Raw genomic sequence first — 17372 nt, 5'->3', positions numbered from 1 at the left:
GGGGGACAGAGTGGGCTGGAAGTGACACATTTTACTTGTTCACACTGATACATATTGTCTTGTACTTATATTGTAATGTATTGTAAGTCCCTGTTTTCTTGTTTTGCTAATTTGTTTATGTACTTTGTAAGGCGCTGCGGAACCCTTGTGGCGCCATATAAATAATAATAATAATAATAATAATAATACATAATAATAATAATAATAATAATAATATGAATATGAATAGTAAATATGAACAAAAATGAAAATTGTCACCACCATAATGGTATTGGGCAGGAGAAGTCAGATAAATAATGTTTGCTCTTTTAAAGCTTCTTATAATGGTGGATTGCTTTCCTTTATTATATATACAGTTAGAGTTATAGTACGACTTTTTAGCATAAACTTCCTTGAAACTTTTAAGCAAAATAAGCTGTTTTTCAGCTATTATTTTAATTTAAGACACCATAAATTGTGCGTGAAATATATGCCTTAAATGTATAATCTAGTAGCATTTATTTTGGCATGCTGTCATTCTAATTATAAACAACAGGAAATATTTTGCCTGCCAAGAATAAAATGACATCTGGCTTTCTTACTAAGTTTTGGGAAAATATTCAATCTTTGACTCAAAACCTGCTGGTGAAAATATGTAAGGTGATGGTCAAAGGGCCTACATTAGAGGTGAATGTATATTCATTTAGGACAGTATTCAATTCTTTCTGCCCCCTTCCACACCCGTTCTGTTTCTGCTGACAGCTGTGGTATCATCATTTCAGCTCGCTACGCCTGGAGTAGCGAGGCGCCAACCTTTTACTCAGCTAAACCTAATTACTATATGCCCGATAATGTGGATCACTTTAGAAAGGAGATTGGGCGTGATATGTCATTTGAATACCGCCCTTAGAAAGTAAGTAGGGAAAGGATTCATCAGCGGCGCTTTAAGAGAAGAGGAGGCCCCCGTGTCCAGCCTCCTCTGTTTGGGCCCCCTCCTCTCTGCCGGGAGCGCAGTTGAGTCTGAGCAATAGAGGGCTCAGACTCAACTGCACATGCGCAGATCTCCGGCGTGGTGGCCATTTTCCCAGTGATTTCTCTACTACGCATGCGCAGAACTTCGTGAAAATGGATGCTGCACCATTTCCACAGGGTTTTAACAGCGCTGGTGATGTTGGCGCGGGACTTAGGAGGGGTGAGTACTAAAAAAATGGGTGTAACTTGTGCGAATGTGGGGGCCCCCTGGACTCAGGGGCCCTTGTGCATTGCACACCTACCCATTATAGATATGCCAGTGGGATGCATGTAAAAAGCATGTTGATGTTCATATGTTCAGTTGGAAGTATCTGGAGAGGGGCCCTTCTTAAAATCACAAGCATTTGCATCTGTATTATGTCAGGTGTAACAAGTGGACATAAGTATACGCATAGAGATACCATGGAGAAAGCTTGAACATATCCTTGTTGCAATGAGAAGGGGGTTTACAGATTACCTGGGCCAGTGCTTGTCTGTGAAGCCCAGAAAGGATCAAGCAGTTAAGGAAGGCAAGGCAGCACTTTTCTTTCTGGCAGAGGGCTCCTTGTACTCCACGAGGAGAGTGGCCACACCGACTGTTTGACCACGCCCCTTCTCTAGCAACGAATCTGCAAGAAGCCTTGGCGGCCTTGGAAATATAATGACTTTAAAGTGTTAGTGTTATATTATTTGTACACAATATTATAATAATATACAGAAGTGTCATAAACAAAAGGGAATAGTTTTATTGATAAACGTAAAAGTAGCATTTTTATAAAATGTAATGAAATGCAAATTTCAATAACAAACATCTAATTTTCCTCAAATCTTCATACTTGTGTTAGTTCAACTTCAAATAGAAATGTAAATGAAATTAGTAATACTGTAGGTGACCATTCACTTGCTTCTCCCTGACTGTTGGAGAGAGTAGTTTTCTCAGTAAATATTTCTAGATAGGTGGGGAGTGAGGACATTGCATAAAAGCAGCGTATGTGTAGTGTTTATGATTTGGGCATGCATTAAAGTATAAGCCAGAAGACGTATTTATTATCTGACTGCCAAAAGGTACATTGTTAACCTTAATATGCATTATTGTTTGTTAGTTTGAAGCTTGGCCCTTGAAAGGTTTGTTTTGTAATTCATGTAATGATAAATAACTTCATTGCAATTTTACTTTAGCAAACTCATAAAAAAAGTGACACTTTATAAAGATTTATAAAGCTGTAATGCTTCAGATTGAACACTCAATGGATGGTACAGTATTTAATATATGCAAATATTACTAGATCATAAAATTCAAGTTGTGATTATTTTAAACATACCGTATATTTTTCCTTGTGAACATAAAGGAGCCACACATGCTATACAATTATCAGTAAGTATGTGGTTGTTCCTTTCTGAATCCAATTCAGGCTTCTCACACTCACAAAGCCCTCGCCCCATACATCTCCCATTTACATATCTGACCTTATCTCCCTTTACACTGCTACCTGCACTCTTCACACCACAAATACACACCGCCTCTCCTGCCAACTGGCTACCTCCTCCCATTCCTGCCTCCAAGACTTTTGCCGTGGTGCTCCCTATATCTGGAATTCTCTTCCTTTCCCTATCAGACTCTCCACCTCTCCACACAACTTTAACGGGTTCTCAAGACCCACTTCTTCATCAAACCCTGCCATCTCATCCTAAACATTTAGTTCTACCCCTGTGTCACCCTGTCTGTATTCCCCTACCCTTCTAAATGTAGGCTTTCACGAGCAGGGCCCTCTCTCCTCATATGTGTCTCTCTTTCTTAGACTATTTTCTACTCCATACTCCCTGCTACCCGAATGATTATTTTAGTGTTCTGTCCCCTGATGCAACAATGTTTATATACAGTACTCTGTTCTTGCCCTACATTGTCTTGTATGGTAAGTCGTTGCTTTCTTGTCTTGCCCATTTGTTTATGTATTTTGCTATGCACTGCGGAACCTTTGTGGTGCATTATAAATAAATGATAATAATAATTAGATAATACATGAACTGCATTTTGCCATAATGCTGACTTATTCACTTACAGTATGTCCTAAATAACTTGTCCTCTGCCAACTGTCTTGCAGGTCCAGAATTTCCTCCTTGACTTTGTGTGAGAACAGATGCACGGTCATCGCCATGTTGGAGCATGTCAGCTGGCCATCCCGGCTCTCTATGTGGCTGGCCCTGGACAACAGGCCATCGGCCCTTCTGGCATTTGCCAGAAGTGCCAAATGGACAGCCCGGCCCTGGTATCCTGTGATTACTCTAGTTATTTTCAGGCTCAGACATATCCAGTCAGAGTACAGTCTAACTCAGTTCTCACCATGTCCTGTAATATCTGAGCCTATCAACACTCAGGGCCATTTCTAGGGCTGGGCGAGCTATGAGATCGCACGGGGCACTGCGGGCACTGACTGTAGCTGTATTACATATTAAAATTGTTATATTATGATAGATGAAATGATTTAATGTCTTGTGGTTAAAAAAAAACAACAACAAAATAATAATTTAAATCATGCAAGTCATTATTTGTATCCTTAGTTTGTGAGAGTTATAGGGTCTTACTCTTATCCAGAAGCTGCATTAATTACATACAGTATCCGATAGACATTCTGTACTAATTGGTGGATATTATTTTACACCTGAATTTTCAGTGTTTTATTCACAGAGTACTGAATTGTTTCCCACCAGTTATTTCTGCTAGCTAGTGGGATTCCCTATCCTATTTTTTTTTTTTTAATATTTGTTTATTAGGTGGATCAGGACACAATACCAAACATAGCTGTCAAAATCGAAAGATGTACAAACTAGTACATAAAGTCAGAAAGGACAATATAGACAGTAAAATTAAACATGATCCATTTTAACAATTTTAGGAGAAAGAGACAGAGTGAGAGTGGAAGAAAAGAGAGGAGAGAAAAGAAAAGGAGAGTCGAAGCAAAGTGGCGAATAAGAGAAACAAAGAAGGTGGCTAGGAGAAGAGGAATAGAGAAGGGAAAGGGAGAAAAGATAGAAATGGTGGATCTTCTGTGAAAAAGTAAAATAATAATTGGTACGACCTGAGAACAGGACGGCATTTTAAAGAACGAACAGGGAGGCTACTCGCTGGAGGGAGATCCATGGGGACCATACAGAATTACATTTTTTGGAGGAGTTATTAATGATGCTAGTCATGTATTCCATGCGGTACACGTACCAAATACGAGCTAAAATAGAGTGAATTGAAGGAGTATCAGTACGTTTCCAGTCCATTGCAATTTGGCAGGTGGCCGCAGAGACCACATGACACATCAATTGGTTTTGGTGCCTGGATAAGGTTGGGACATACAATGGTAAAAGAAAAAACTTAGGGTCATACGGAATGGGCAGTTGTAGTGAAGTCGTTATGTAGGCAATGACATCCTTCCATAGAGTGACTATTTTAGGGCAGGAACACAATATATGTATGAAGGAACCCTCAGTATCACGGCCCCTCCAGCACCTATCGGAAGAACCAGGATACATTTTACAAAGTCTAGAGGGGACGTAATACCATCTGTAAAGCAGTTTGTATATATTCTCTTTAATCTTAAAGCAGATAGAGCTAGAGGCAGCGTTGACCCAGATCTCCGACCACTCGTCTTCAGTGAGGGTAGCCTGAAAGTCGGTTTCCCAAGCTGTCTCATAAGAAGTGGGATGGGGGAGGGTCCTCGGTAAGTAATGTGTATATGAGAGATATCAGGCCTCTAGTGGAAGAACGTCTAAGGCACAATGCCTCGAAAGTAGTCAGAGGTCGTTTGGTAATAGTCGGTTGCATGGTAGAGTGAAAGTGTCTGATTTGGAGGAACTGAAAAAAATGTTTTAGTGGGAATAGATATATCTTTTTGAATTTTGGGAGAATTGGGGAAAATATGCGGTCATGGAGATATCATTAAGAAACAGTATGCCCCTGTTCTTCCATGGGAGTAACAATGTCTTGTGCATACCCGGAGGAAAAGCAGGATTATGTAGAAGAGGCACAATCGGAGATGGAGTGGGGGCTATTCTGAATTTTTTGTGTGCAGAGTCCCATATAGATAAGGAGCGAGATATAATCGGGTGAGAGGCTACAGTTTTGGGTCAGTTGGATCTTGGTATCCACAGAAGGGAGGAGAGAGAAGCGAGCCCCAGGACAGCTGCCTCAATGTCAGCCCAGACCTTCCGTGCCCCAGGGTTACACCATTGTACGCAGGGAGCCAATTGTGCTGCAATATAATAACGTCTAAAGTCTGGAATACCCAGACCTCCTCCAAGACTCGGGTGCTATAACAATCGTAGGCGAACTCTGGGGCGCTTGTTAGCCCAAATAAAACTAGAGGATTGAAATCTTAAAAATTTAAAAACATAAGAGGGGACAAAGATTGGGAGTGTTTGGAAAAGATAAAGGAGCCTAGGGAGCACATTCATCTTCACCGAATTAATTCGTCCGATTCATGATATAAACAAAGAAGACCATGAGAGTAGGTCTGATTTGACCTGGTCCAGAACGCGGGGGAAGTTAGCCTGAAAGAGTTGGTGATGTCGATGGGGAGATAGATACTGAGGTATTTAAGTTTACGTTTATGCCAGGTGAACGGGAAGGAAACTTCGAGAGCTAGTTTGGTTGGGCCGGAACATAAAAATCAAGTACCTCAATTTTGTCGGGATTAATTTTATAACCAGAAAATTTGGAATAGAGTTCTATTTCGGTCAAAAGAGGTTGCAGAGATTGGGCCGGTTTTCCCAGAGATATAAGGACATCATCGGCATAGAGCGCGATTTTATGCTCAGTTGGGCCAATTCGTACACCAGCAATGTCCGCATTGGCACGTATGCTTGCGGCTAGGGGTTCCATAACGAGGGCAAATATTAAGGGGGAGAGCGGGCAGCCTTGCCTGGTACCGTTAGTAATCCTGAAAGGGGAAGAGGTAAAGTGGTTAACTGAAACCGTGGCTGAGGGAGAGTGGTACAGCGCCTGAATACCCCGGAGGAATCTACCAGCAAAACCCATTCTGTGGAGAACTTGAAAGGCAAAGGACCACGAAATACGATCGAATGCCTTCTCGGCGTCCAAAGCTAAAATCAGCGAGGGAAGTTTCTGTACATGTATAGAATGGATTATGTCTATGGCTTTCCTGGTGTTATCAGACGCTTGGAGTCCTGGGATAAAGCCCACTTGGTCTGGATGAATTAGGTGGGGAAGATAAATAGCGAGATGCAGGGCTAAGATTTTGGCATAGATCTTTAGGTCTACATTGAGTAAAGAGAGAGGTCGGTAATTAGCACATTTCGAGGGGTCTCTATCAGGTTTTGGGATCACTACTGTGTCAGCTTGTAGTGTAGCGGGTGCAAATGAGGCACCATTTAGGATGCCATTAAATAGAGAGGTGAGGCGGGGGCAAGATCGGTTGCAAATGTCTTGTAGTAATGGGCCGTATAACCGTCGGGTCCCGGCAGCGGAGGGTCGCATTGATTTTATGGCAGCTATGGTCTCTTCCTGTGTAATGTCAGCATTCAATGCGGACAATTGGCTTTCAGTTATAGAAGATAGGGGCGTGTCAGAAAAGTAAGTTTGGACAGCCTCAGTGTCGTGTGGGGAAGCAGGAGACACTGGCAGGTTATACAGGGAGTTATAAAAACCTCTAAATTCATCAACCATCACTCTGGAATCGTATGTGAAGCCCTTCAGTGTGGCAGGATAGAGTTTATCAATGGAGGTCAAGGCCTGCTTACGTCGCAACTTGTTGGCTAACAAAGAGTCCATTTTATCAGACTTGTCATAAAATCTTTGGAGTAATTTCTGCAGGGTAGTAGCAGCACGATGGGAGAGGAGAGTATTCAACTGTCCTCTAAGATTATCAATCTGATGAAGATGGGCGGACATGGGGTTAAGTTTATGTTGGGCTAGCAAGGTCGAAATTTGACTTTCAAGAGAAGAGACCTCTTGTGTCATCTTTTTCTGCATAATGGAGGTTTTTACCATTATGTGGCCTCGGAAAGTGGCTTTGTGGGCCTCCCACACGACTCCAGGGGCAACATCTGGGGTATCATTTTCTTCAAAATAATGCTTGAGGACTTCTTTGAGTTCATTCACATTCGAAGGGTGCAGTAACATCGTGTCATCCAATTGCCATTTGCGAGATGGAGAGGGACCCTGCAAAAGATCTAATAGAATATAGACCCCTGCATGGTCGGTTCATGTAAAGGGGGTAATACCAGTGTCCACTAAGGATGTGGAAAGAGGTTGGGAGACGTGAAGCATGTCAATGCGCGGGTATTGTTGATGGGGCCTGAGTAGTGTGTGTAGTCGTGGGTCGAGGAATGGCAGAACCTCCACGAGTCACAGAGGTTAAATAGTTTGAGGGAAGAAGTGAGAGTAAGAGAAGCCCTAGAAAAAGTAGAGACTTTGTTGGAGCTTGAATTGCCAGATTTGTCAATGGACGGGTTGAGGACCGTATTGAACTCGCCACCTAGGATAACATGACCCTGCGCAATTTTGTGAAGGCGGAGAAATAAGTGTTGAAAGAACTGAGCTTGATCGTGGTTGGGAGCATAAACAGAGATAAAGGTGTATGTATCAGAGCGTAAGGAGCCAATCACCGCTACATATCGTCCTTCCGGGTCTGCTATCATCTTAACATGATTTTTACAATCAGCTGAGGCAAAGTAGGTCTGGGAGTATCGCTTGCCTTTCAGCTGGGTATACGAGCTGATTAGGTGGGTCTCCTGGAGGAAAACAACATATGCCCTTTACCTATTACAGGCACCAAGGACTATAGTACGTTTTTTAGGGGAGTTAAGGCCATTAACATTAACAGGAAGTAGTTTCAAAGCCATAGTGAGAGGTGAGGGGAAATGCTAATTCCAAATGGGATAAATCGCCCGAAGGGAAACTGAAAAAGAAAAAAAATTCACAGAGAATCCACACCAGAGCCAAGGAAATGAGGGAGAAGAAGAGAGAAAGAGAAATACAAGGTGAAGACAAAACAGGAAAAGAGAAGAAGACAGAAAGTGCCCAAAGGGGCAACAACCCTGAGGAAATGGGTCCCACTGGAGGACCGCTATAAAAAACAGTACAGCAACAACAGTCATCAATGATAGAGGGTGGATGGGGGTGGCAAAAGGTCAGAACCTATGTGACCAGAGCATCCTGGTCCCAAACTCGTAGGGGGGCCCGAAACATCAAAAGCAATCCCTACTGGTAGGGAGAGAAAGGGTAGAAATGCTACCAATACCGGCAGGGAGAGGAAGGGGGGGGGGAAACAGGGGAAGGAAGTAGGGTAGGAGGAAGGGGAGGACAAGGGAAGAGAGAGGGGGAGGGGAAGAGACAAGGGGGGTGCAGCATATAAAACTAAAAGAAACCTAAGCAGTATCAATACAATAATATATGGAAGAACTTGAGTTATCAAAAACCAGCAAGTAAAAACAGACAACAAAAAAACAAAAACAAAAAAATGATACATAAAAATGAATAAAACACAGCATAGCAGCCCGAGGGCAGGGCGTTCGAAAATAGAAAAGCAATATGTCAGGAACCCGGCAAACGAGGGTCGCTACCAAATCACAGTCATGGAAACAGAACAATGTCCAAGAACTGCAATGGGTAATGGTGAAGGCCAAGCAGGAGTCCCAGTGAGATCAGGGGGGGTCTGTATCCCCTGAATGCTGACGGAACACTTTCGACCACTCAGCCGTTGGCGGCTTCGAACGCTGAGCTGTAGGGGAAGCCGAGGAGGTGTGAAGAGAGGTTGGAAGCAGATCCAATTTGGCGAGCAGGGCCTGACCTTGAGTCAGAGTCTTTGCCAAATATATGGTATTGTTGGTGTAGACCTAGAGAAGGAAGGGGAACCCCCATCTATAACGAATGTTGTGTTGACGAAGGATCTTCGTGATGGGTTGGAGATCCCTCCGCTTCTGGACAGTAGAGGGAACCAGGTCTTGAAATATTTGCAGTTGCATGCCTCGGAATAATACAGTGGGAGCATCTCGGGTGGAGAACAGAATTCGCTCTTTAGATCTTTAGTAGTTAAGGCATACAATAACATCTCTAGGGGGTTGGGTTGCAGAAGGTTTGCTTCTTAAGGCCCTGTGAGCCCTGTCGCATAGGCAATCATCGTCGGAGAGGTCTGACACCAGGTGATGGAAGAAATCTTTAAGAAAGGACTGCAGAGAGGCACCGGACACAGATTCCGCAACTTGGCGAATGCGGAGATTGTTACGTTTGGAGCGATTTTCTTGATCTTCCTGCTTCTCTTTGAGTAGTTCAATCTCGTTGTGAAGCCGAGCGTGTTCCAAGTCCATACGATGTTGTGAGCGACTGAGGTCATCAGTTTTAGATTCCAAAGCATCAGTCCTGGTTCCCAACGAAGCGATTTCTGATTTAAATTCTGCGACCGCTTTGGAGAGTTCCTGGCCAAAGGCAGATTGTACACCTTCCAGCAAGCCGGTCATCACGGCCTGTATTTGCGGGTCAATACTTGAATCAGAGGGGGATGGAGAAGAAGGGGAGTCAAGCAGGGACCCTTGCATCTGTGCAGGTTTAGCTTTGCCCTGCTGGGAGCCTGCTGGGCTCTTTTATTTTTTGACATAGTGGGGATGAGCAGGAAGATGAAAGCAATTGACAGAGCTGAAGTGGGGAGGAAAGCACCGGTAGCACTCGGATATATATATATACGGGAACCAGGATGGGGTGAGGTCACACTACGGGAGCATGTTGTGGAAGGTTATCTCCAGCAGCGCTCCGTGGTGGTATACAGGGGTCACAAAGTGTAGGGAACATGTGTCCTACAATAGAAGACTGCCCATCATGGAGAACAGCACGGGTACTAAAGGGCCCAATATAGCGTGGTAGAGGGCTTGATAACAAAAAAAAAACCTGATGCGCTCTTTAATTGGAGCTATATCAGTTGCACAGTATAATGTGGAAATAGAACAAAGGGGGTGTTCAAATGTGCTGAAGTAAAAAAACAAACACAAACCACAACACTTTACTTGTTACCCAGGTAGTGCACAGTGGGGCCAGCTGCATATAATAAGCTACTGATAGAGAGCAGTATGGGGGGGAGCACAGGGGCATTCTGTCACCTTATATGCAGGCCAGAGAGCTCAGGCAGGACCAAGGCTCAGACCCCCCAGACCACACACTTATCTGCTAGAGTGGTCTCCAGCTGCATCCAGGAGCTGCTGCACAAGGATTCCTTCAGTCCAAGATGGCCGCCGCCAACGGGCTCCCGCGGACACTCTCCCAGCAGCCGCAAACCAGGGTCAGCAGTCAGCTGGATCCTGCGCCGCCTCAGCACCTACCGGATCCCCAGGCAAGGCACCGCGAGTGGGGTCGTGCAGCAGGTGAAAGCCGCGGGCGGAAGTGCAGCACTCAAACTCCCCTGGAGCTGCAGCCAGTAGTCAGCAGAATCGAGGACCCGGCCTTACCATGGAGGGGAGGCCGCAACCTGCAAGAACTGGATGATCCAGTCCATTGGCTCCACAGCTCACCCCGTCCAGTACAGCGCACTGAGGTCAGCTACAGAGCGCTGGGAAAGTAACTAGGGCGGGCTTGGGTGGGCAGAAAAGGGGAAAATAGGAGTCTCAGCAGTCGGAGCACTCTCAGGAAACGTCCGTCCTGCTAGGTGTTCAAGCCACGCCCCCCTCCCTATCCTATTATTAGAGATGAGCGGGTTCGGTTCTCAGAGAACTGAACTCTACCTAACTTTGCCTTCCGAGTCCGGATCCGAGCCAGGCTCGGATTTTCCCTCTTGACTTGGAAACCCGAAAGCGGCAAAACGTCATCATCCCGCTGGATTTGGATTCCATATAAGGAGCCGCACATCCCCGCCATTTTCACTCCAGTCTCGGACAGTGTATAGAGAGGACATGTCCTCAGTGTTCAGTGTCTGTGTGTTGGGGCGGGAAAGTGGGGTGGCAAGTGTTGTGCTGCTCAGTCCAGTCCAGTGTAGTCACTCAGTGTATTGTGCTGCATCAGTCCAGGCAGTCACAGTGTTGGTGTTCTCTGCTGCAATATATCCAGTGTAGCTGTAAAGTGGTGCTGTGTTGTGCAGAACAGTCCAGTGTAGTCAGTGTATTGTGCTGTATCAGTACAGGCAGATATATCCAGTGTAGCTGTAAAGTGGTGCTGTGTTGTGCAGACCAGTCCAGTGTAGTCAGTGTATTGTGCGGCATCAGTCCAGCCATTCACAGTGTTGGTGTTCTCTGCTGCCATATATCCAGTGTAGCTGTATAAAGTGGTGCTGTGTTGTGCAGACCAGTGGTAGTGTCCTGTGTCATTAGTAATTCCAGTGACGATATACGCTGCTGCTATATATCCACTGCTGCAGTATAACAATTATAACAACCTGTAATGGGCTGCATCAGACCAGTAGTATTGTCCTGTATCATCAGTAATTCCAATGATGATATACGCTGCTGCTATATATCCACTGCTGCAGTATAACAATTATAACAACCTGTTGGGCTGCATCAGACCAGTGGTAGTGTCCTGTGTCATCAGTAATTCCAGTGATGATATACGCTGCTGCTATATATCCACTGCTGCAGTATAACAATTATAACAACCTGTTGGGCTGCATCAGACCAGTGGTAGTGTCCTGTGTCATCAGTAATTCCAGTCAGTCCTGTGACGCATATTGTTTCATATAATTCCCCAAAAATAATGGAGAACAAAAATTTTGAGGAGAAAATAGGGAAAGATCAAGAAGAACCACTTCCTCCTAGTGCTGAAGCTGCTGCCACTAGCCATGACATAGACAATGAAATGCCATCAACGTCATCTGCCAAGGCCGATGCCCAATATCATAGTAGAGGGCGTGTAAAATCCAAAAAGCCAAAGTTCAGTAAAAAGAACCAAAAACAGAAATTTAAATTGTCTGAGGAGAAACGTAAACTTGCCAATATGCCATTTACAACATGGAGTGGCAAGGAACGGCTGAGGCCCTGGCCTATGTTCATGGCTAGTGGTTCAGCTTCACATGACGATGGAAGCCCTCATCCTCCCGCTAGAAAATTAAAAGCGTTAATCTGGAAAGAGCACAGAAAAGAACTGTGACCTCTGAGATGGTATCACAAATCCCCAAGGAGAGTCCAAGTGTGTCGGCGGTTGCGATGCCTGACCTCCCCAACACTGGACGGGAAGATGTGGCTCCTTCCACCATTTGCACGCCCCCTGCAAGTGCTGGAAGGAGCACCCACAGTCCAGTTCCTGATATTCAAATTGAAGATGTCACTGTTGACGTACACCAGGATGAGGATATGGGTGTTGCTGGGAGGAAGTTGACGATGAGGATTCTGATGGTGATGTGGTTTGTTTAAGTCAGGCACCAGGGAGACACCTGTTGTCCTTGGGACGAAGAAGCCCATTGTAATGCCTGGGCAAACTACCAAAAAAGCCACCTCTTCGGTGTGGAATTATTTCTCCACAAATCCGGACAACAGGTGTCAAGCCATCTGTTGCCTCTGTCACTCTGTAATAAGTAGGGGTAAGGATGTTAACCACCTAGGAACATCCTCCCTTATACGGCATTCATCAGAAGTCACTGTCAAGTTCAGAAACTTTGGGTAAGAGTGTAAGCATTCCACTGACACCTAAATCCCTTCTTCCTCCTGTACCCAAGCTCCTGCAAGCCACACCACCAACTCCGTAACGTCAACTTCCTCCTCAGTCAGGAACGTCCGTAGTCCTGCAGGCCAAGTCACTGTCAAGACTGAGGAGTCCTCTCCTAACCGTGATTCCTCCGTAGGATCCTTGAGTGGTACACCTGCTGTTGCTGCCGCAGCTGTTGTTGCTGCTGGGAGTCGATCGTCATTCCAGAGGGGAAGTCGGAAGACCACTTGTACTACTTCCAGTAAGCAATTGACTGTCCAACAGTCCTTTGTGAGGAAGATGAAATATGACAGCAGTCATCCTTTTGCAAAGCGGATAACTGAGGCCTTGACAGCTATGTTGGTGTTAGAGGTGCGCCCGGTGTCCACCATTAGTTCAGAGTCACTTAAAGGTTTGTTTGAGGTACTGTGTCCCCGGTATCACATCCCATCTAGGTTCCATTTCTCTAGGCAGGCGATACCGAGAATGTACACAGATGTCAGAAAGAGTCACCAGTGTTCTAAAAAATGCAGTTGTATCCAGTGTCCATTTAACCACGGACATGTGGACAAGTGGAACAGGGCAGACTAAGGACTATATGACTGTAGCAGCCCACTGGGTAGATGTATGGCCTCCCGCAGCGTCACCAGTAGCAGCATCTTGCAAACGCCAACTCGTTCCTAGGCAGTCTACGCTATGTATTACTGCTTTCCATAAGAGGCACACAGCTGACAACCTCTTACAGAAACTGAGGAACATCATCGCAGAATGGCTTACCCCAATTGGACTCTCCTGGGGATTTGTGATATCGGACAATGCCACCAATATTGTGCGTGCATTACATCTGGGCAAATTCCAGCATGTCCTATGTTTTGCACATACAATTAATTTGGTGGGGCAGAATTTTTTTGAAAAATGAGAGGGGTGTGCAGGAGATGCTGTCGGTGGCACTTTCGTCATTCTGCCACTGCGTGCCAAAGACTGGAGCGCCAGCAAACACTCCAGAACCTGCCCCGCCATCAACTGAAGCAAGAGGTGGTAACGAGGTGGAATTCAACACTCTATATGCTTCAGAAGATGGAGGAGCAGCAAAAGGCCTTTCAAGCCTATACATCCACCTACGATATAGACAAAGGAGGGGTAATGCACCTGACTCAAGTGCAGTGGAGAATGATTTCCGTTTTGTGCAAGGTTCTCCAACCCTTCGAACTTGCCACACGTGAAGTCAGTTCAGACACTGCCAGCTTGAGTCAGGTCATTCACCTCATCAGGCTTTTGCAGAAGCCGGATAAATTGAAGGAGGAGCTAAGATGGAGCGATTCCGCAAAGTATGTGGGACTTGTGGATGGAGCCCTTCATTCGCTTTGCCAGGATTCAAGGGTGGTCAATCTGTTGAAATCAGAACACTACATTTTGGCCACTGTGCTCAATCTTAGGTTTAAAGCCTACATTGTATCTCTCTTTCCAGCTGACACAAGTGTGCAGAGGTGCAAAGACCTGTTGGTTAGTAAATTGTCAACTCAAGTGGAACGTAACTCGTCAACAGCTCATCCTTCAATTTCCTCCGCCACTGGGGCTGCAAGGAAAAGGATAAGATTTCCTAGCCCACCCGCTGGCGGTGATGCAGGGCAGTCAGGAGCGAAAGCTGATATCTGGTCCAGACTGAAGAACCTGCCAATGATTACTGACATGTCTACTGTCACTGCATATGATTCTGTCACCATTGAAAGAATGGTGTAGGATTATATGAGTGACAGCATCCAAGTAGGCACGTCAGACAGTCCGTACGTATACTGGCAGGAAAAAAGAGGCAATTTGGATGCCCTTGCAAAAACTGGCTTTATTTTACCTAAGTTGCCCTCCAGTGTGTACTCCCAAAGAGTGTTTAGTGCAGTGGGTAACCTTGTCAGCGATCGACGTAGGAGGTTACTTCCACAAAATGTGGAGAAGACGATGTTCATCAAAATGAATCATAAAGTCTTCCGGGAAGACCTTGACCAGTAATTGCCTTCAGGAAGTATACAGGGACCTGTGATGGTGGATTCCAGTGGGGATGAATTAATACTCAGTGAGGAGGATGTACACGGTGAAAGGGGTGAGGAATCAGAGGATGAGGATGGAGTGGACATCTTGCCTCTGTAGAGCTAGTTTGTGCAAGGAGAGATTGATTGCTTCTTTTTTGGTGGGGGCCCAAACAAACCAGTCATTTCAGCCACAGTCGTGTGGCAGACCCTGTCGCTGAAATGATTGGTTTGTTAAAGTGTGCATGTCCTGTTTGTACAACATAAGGGTGGGTGGGAGGGCTCAAGTACAATTCCATCTTGCACCTCTTTTTCTTCTTTGCATCATGTGCTGTTTGGGGACTAGTTTTTTTAAGTGCCATCCTGTCTGTAACTGCAGTGCCACTCCTAGATGGGCCAGGTGTTTGTGCCGCACACTTGTGTCGCTCAGCTTGGCAGCTACCTCATTGCACCTCTTTTTTGTCTTTGCATCATGTGCTGTTTTGGGCTATTTTTTAAATCTGCCATCCTGTCTGCCACTGCAGGGCCACTCCTAGATGGGCCAGGTGTTTGTTCCGCACACTTAGCTTAGTCATACAGCCACCTTGGTGCAACTTTTAGGCCTAAAAAACAATATTGTGAGGTGTGAGGTGTTCAGAATAGACTGGAAATGAGTGAAAATTATTGTTATTGAGGGAAATAATACTGTAGGAGCAAAATTACCCCCAAATTCTGTGATTTTAGCTGTTTTTATGTTTCCCTTCCCCAAAAAATCATCCAGATCCAAAACAAAAACCAAAACCCGAAAGGGTGGTTTTGGCAAAACCAAGTCAAAACCAAAACACGAAAATGGATTTAGAACCAAAACCAAAAACACAAAACACGAAAAGTGGCATCCGCACACCTCTACCTATTATTTGTCCTACCAAAGTCTCTGTTGTGATATTATCAATACTTGCCTACATTAAAGCTTTCCTCTCTGGAGATGCCCAGGAGAGAAGAAGCAGGTGGGTGGCGACAGGGGCAGGTCTGGGTTACTCTTTTCATTAGATCTAACCTTATCACCGGGAAAACAATGTGATTGTGTCATTAGGCCAAGCACCCTCCGCCAGTAATGCAGATTCCCTGTATTTATCTCCACATTCTACCCATTTCACTCGAGCGCACATAAAGCAAAATGCAGAATTGGTGTAGCTGTGGTTCTCAAACTTTTTTTAATCATGGCGCCCTAGAGTATCAGAATTTTTTTCATGGCACCCCTAGGCCAAAAGTTTCTTATTGAGAAATTTAAAAAGGAGCATTTAATTATTTATTATTATTATCCTTTATTTATATGGCGCCACAAGGGTTCCGCAGCGCCCAATTACAGAGTACATAAATAATCAAACAGGAAAACAGCAACTTACAGTTGATGACAGTATAGGACAAGTACAGTGTAAATAAACATAGTTACATCAGCAGATGACACTGGAATAAGTATCAGGTGGCAGAAGACTGCTGGATGTGGTACAGTTGAAGATTATTAAAGTAAGACAAAGGATAAGCACATGAGGGAAGAGGGCCCTGCTCGTGAGAGCTTACAATCTAAAGGGGAGGGGTAGACAGACAGGGGTGACACAGATGGGGTACATAGAGAATGTGGAACACAGGCTTAGGATGAGATTTGGCTGGGTTTGGTGAAGAAGTGGGTCTTGAGAGCCCGTTTGAAGTTTTGTAGAGAGGTGGAGAGTCTGAGGGGGAGAGGTAGGGAATTCCAGAAAAGTGGTGCAGCACGTGAAAAATCTTGGAGGTAGGAGTGGGAGGAAGTAATCCGTAGGCAGGAGAGTCGTCGTGCATTAGCAGAGCGAAGAGGACGGGTGGGAGTGTAAAGGGAGATAAGGTCAGAGATGTAGGTGGGAGAGGAGTGGGTGAGGGCTTTGTAAGTGAGTGTGAGAAGCTTGAAATGGATTCTGAAAGGAAAGGGGAGCCAGTGAAGGTCTAGTAGGAGAGGAGAGGTAGACGTAGTGCGTTTGGTGAGGAAAATGAGCCGGGCAGCAGCATTGAGGATAGATTGGAGTGGAGAGAGGTGTTTGTCAGGAATGCCAGTCAGGAGGAGATTACAGTAGTCCAGTCTGGAGATGACCTGTGAGTGGATAAGAGTCTTAGTAGCATCCTGGGTCAGAAAGGGTCTGATCCTGGAAATATTTTTTAGATGAAAACGGCAGGTTTGTGAGAGGTGCTGAATGTGTGGTTTGAAGGAGAGGGAGGAGTCAAGGATTACTCCAAGACAACGCACTTGGGGGCTAGAGGAGATAGCAGTGCCATCAATAGATAATGAGATTGTAGGAGGTGAGGTTATGCGGGAGGGAGGGAAGATGATCAGCTCGGTCTTAGACATGTTAAGTTTAAGAAAGCGCTGGGACATCCAGGAAGAGGTAGCAGAGAGACAGTTAGAGATACGAGTGAGGAGAGCAGGGGAGAGGTCTGGAGAGGAAAGATAGATTTGGGTGTCATCAGCATAGAGATGGTATTGGAAGCAAAAAGAACTAATGAGCTTGCTTAGTGAGGATGTATAGAGAGAGAAGAGAAGAGGACCAAGGACAGAACCTTGGGGTACACCTACAGTTAGTGGAAGTGAGGCGGAGGTGGAGTCATGAGAGGAGACAGAGAATGAACGGTCAAAGAGGTAGGAAGACAGCCAAGAGAGGGCAGTGTCACGCAGACCAATGGAGTGAAAGATTTGCAGTAGGAGAGGATGGTCCACAGTGTCAAAAGTAGCAGATAGATCAAGTAGA

General features: G+C 45.2%; 1 long non-coding RNA gene across 2 annotated transcripts in view; it reads left to right on the top strand.

The window, feature by feature from the left end:
• The window catches only part of LOC135058092 (uncharacterized), a 54275-nt gene extending 50035 nt beyond the window's left edge, over positions 1-4240 (top strand). The window contains exons 3-4 of one of the 2 annotated variants that reach the window (XR_010244593.1): positions 3093-3257; positions 3885-4240. This is a non-coding gene — a long non-coding RNA (uncharacterized LOC135058092). Of the gene's footprint in view, positions 1-3092; positions 3478-3884 lie in introns of those variants that run through there. The other variant, XR_010244592.1, reaches the window with a different exon arrangement.
• The last annotated feature ends 13132 nt before the right edge of the window (positions 4241-17372 follow it).

The sequence above is a fragment of the Pseudophryne corroboree genome, chromosome 3 (assembly GCF_028390025.1).
Source record: "Pseudophryne corroboree isolate aPseCor3 chromosome 3, aPseCor3.hap2, whole genome shotgun sequence".
NCBI lineage: Eukaryota > Metazoa > Chordata > Amphibia > Anura > Myobatrachidae > Pseudophryne > Pseudophryne corroboree.
This window is presented reverse-complemented; position numbering and strand designations above follow the sequence as displayed.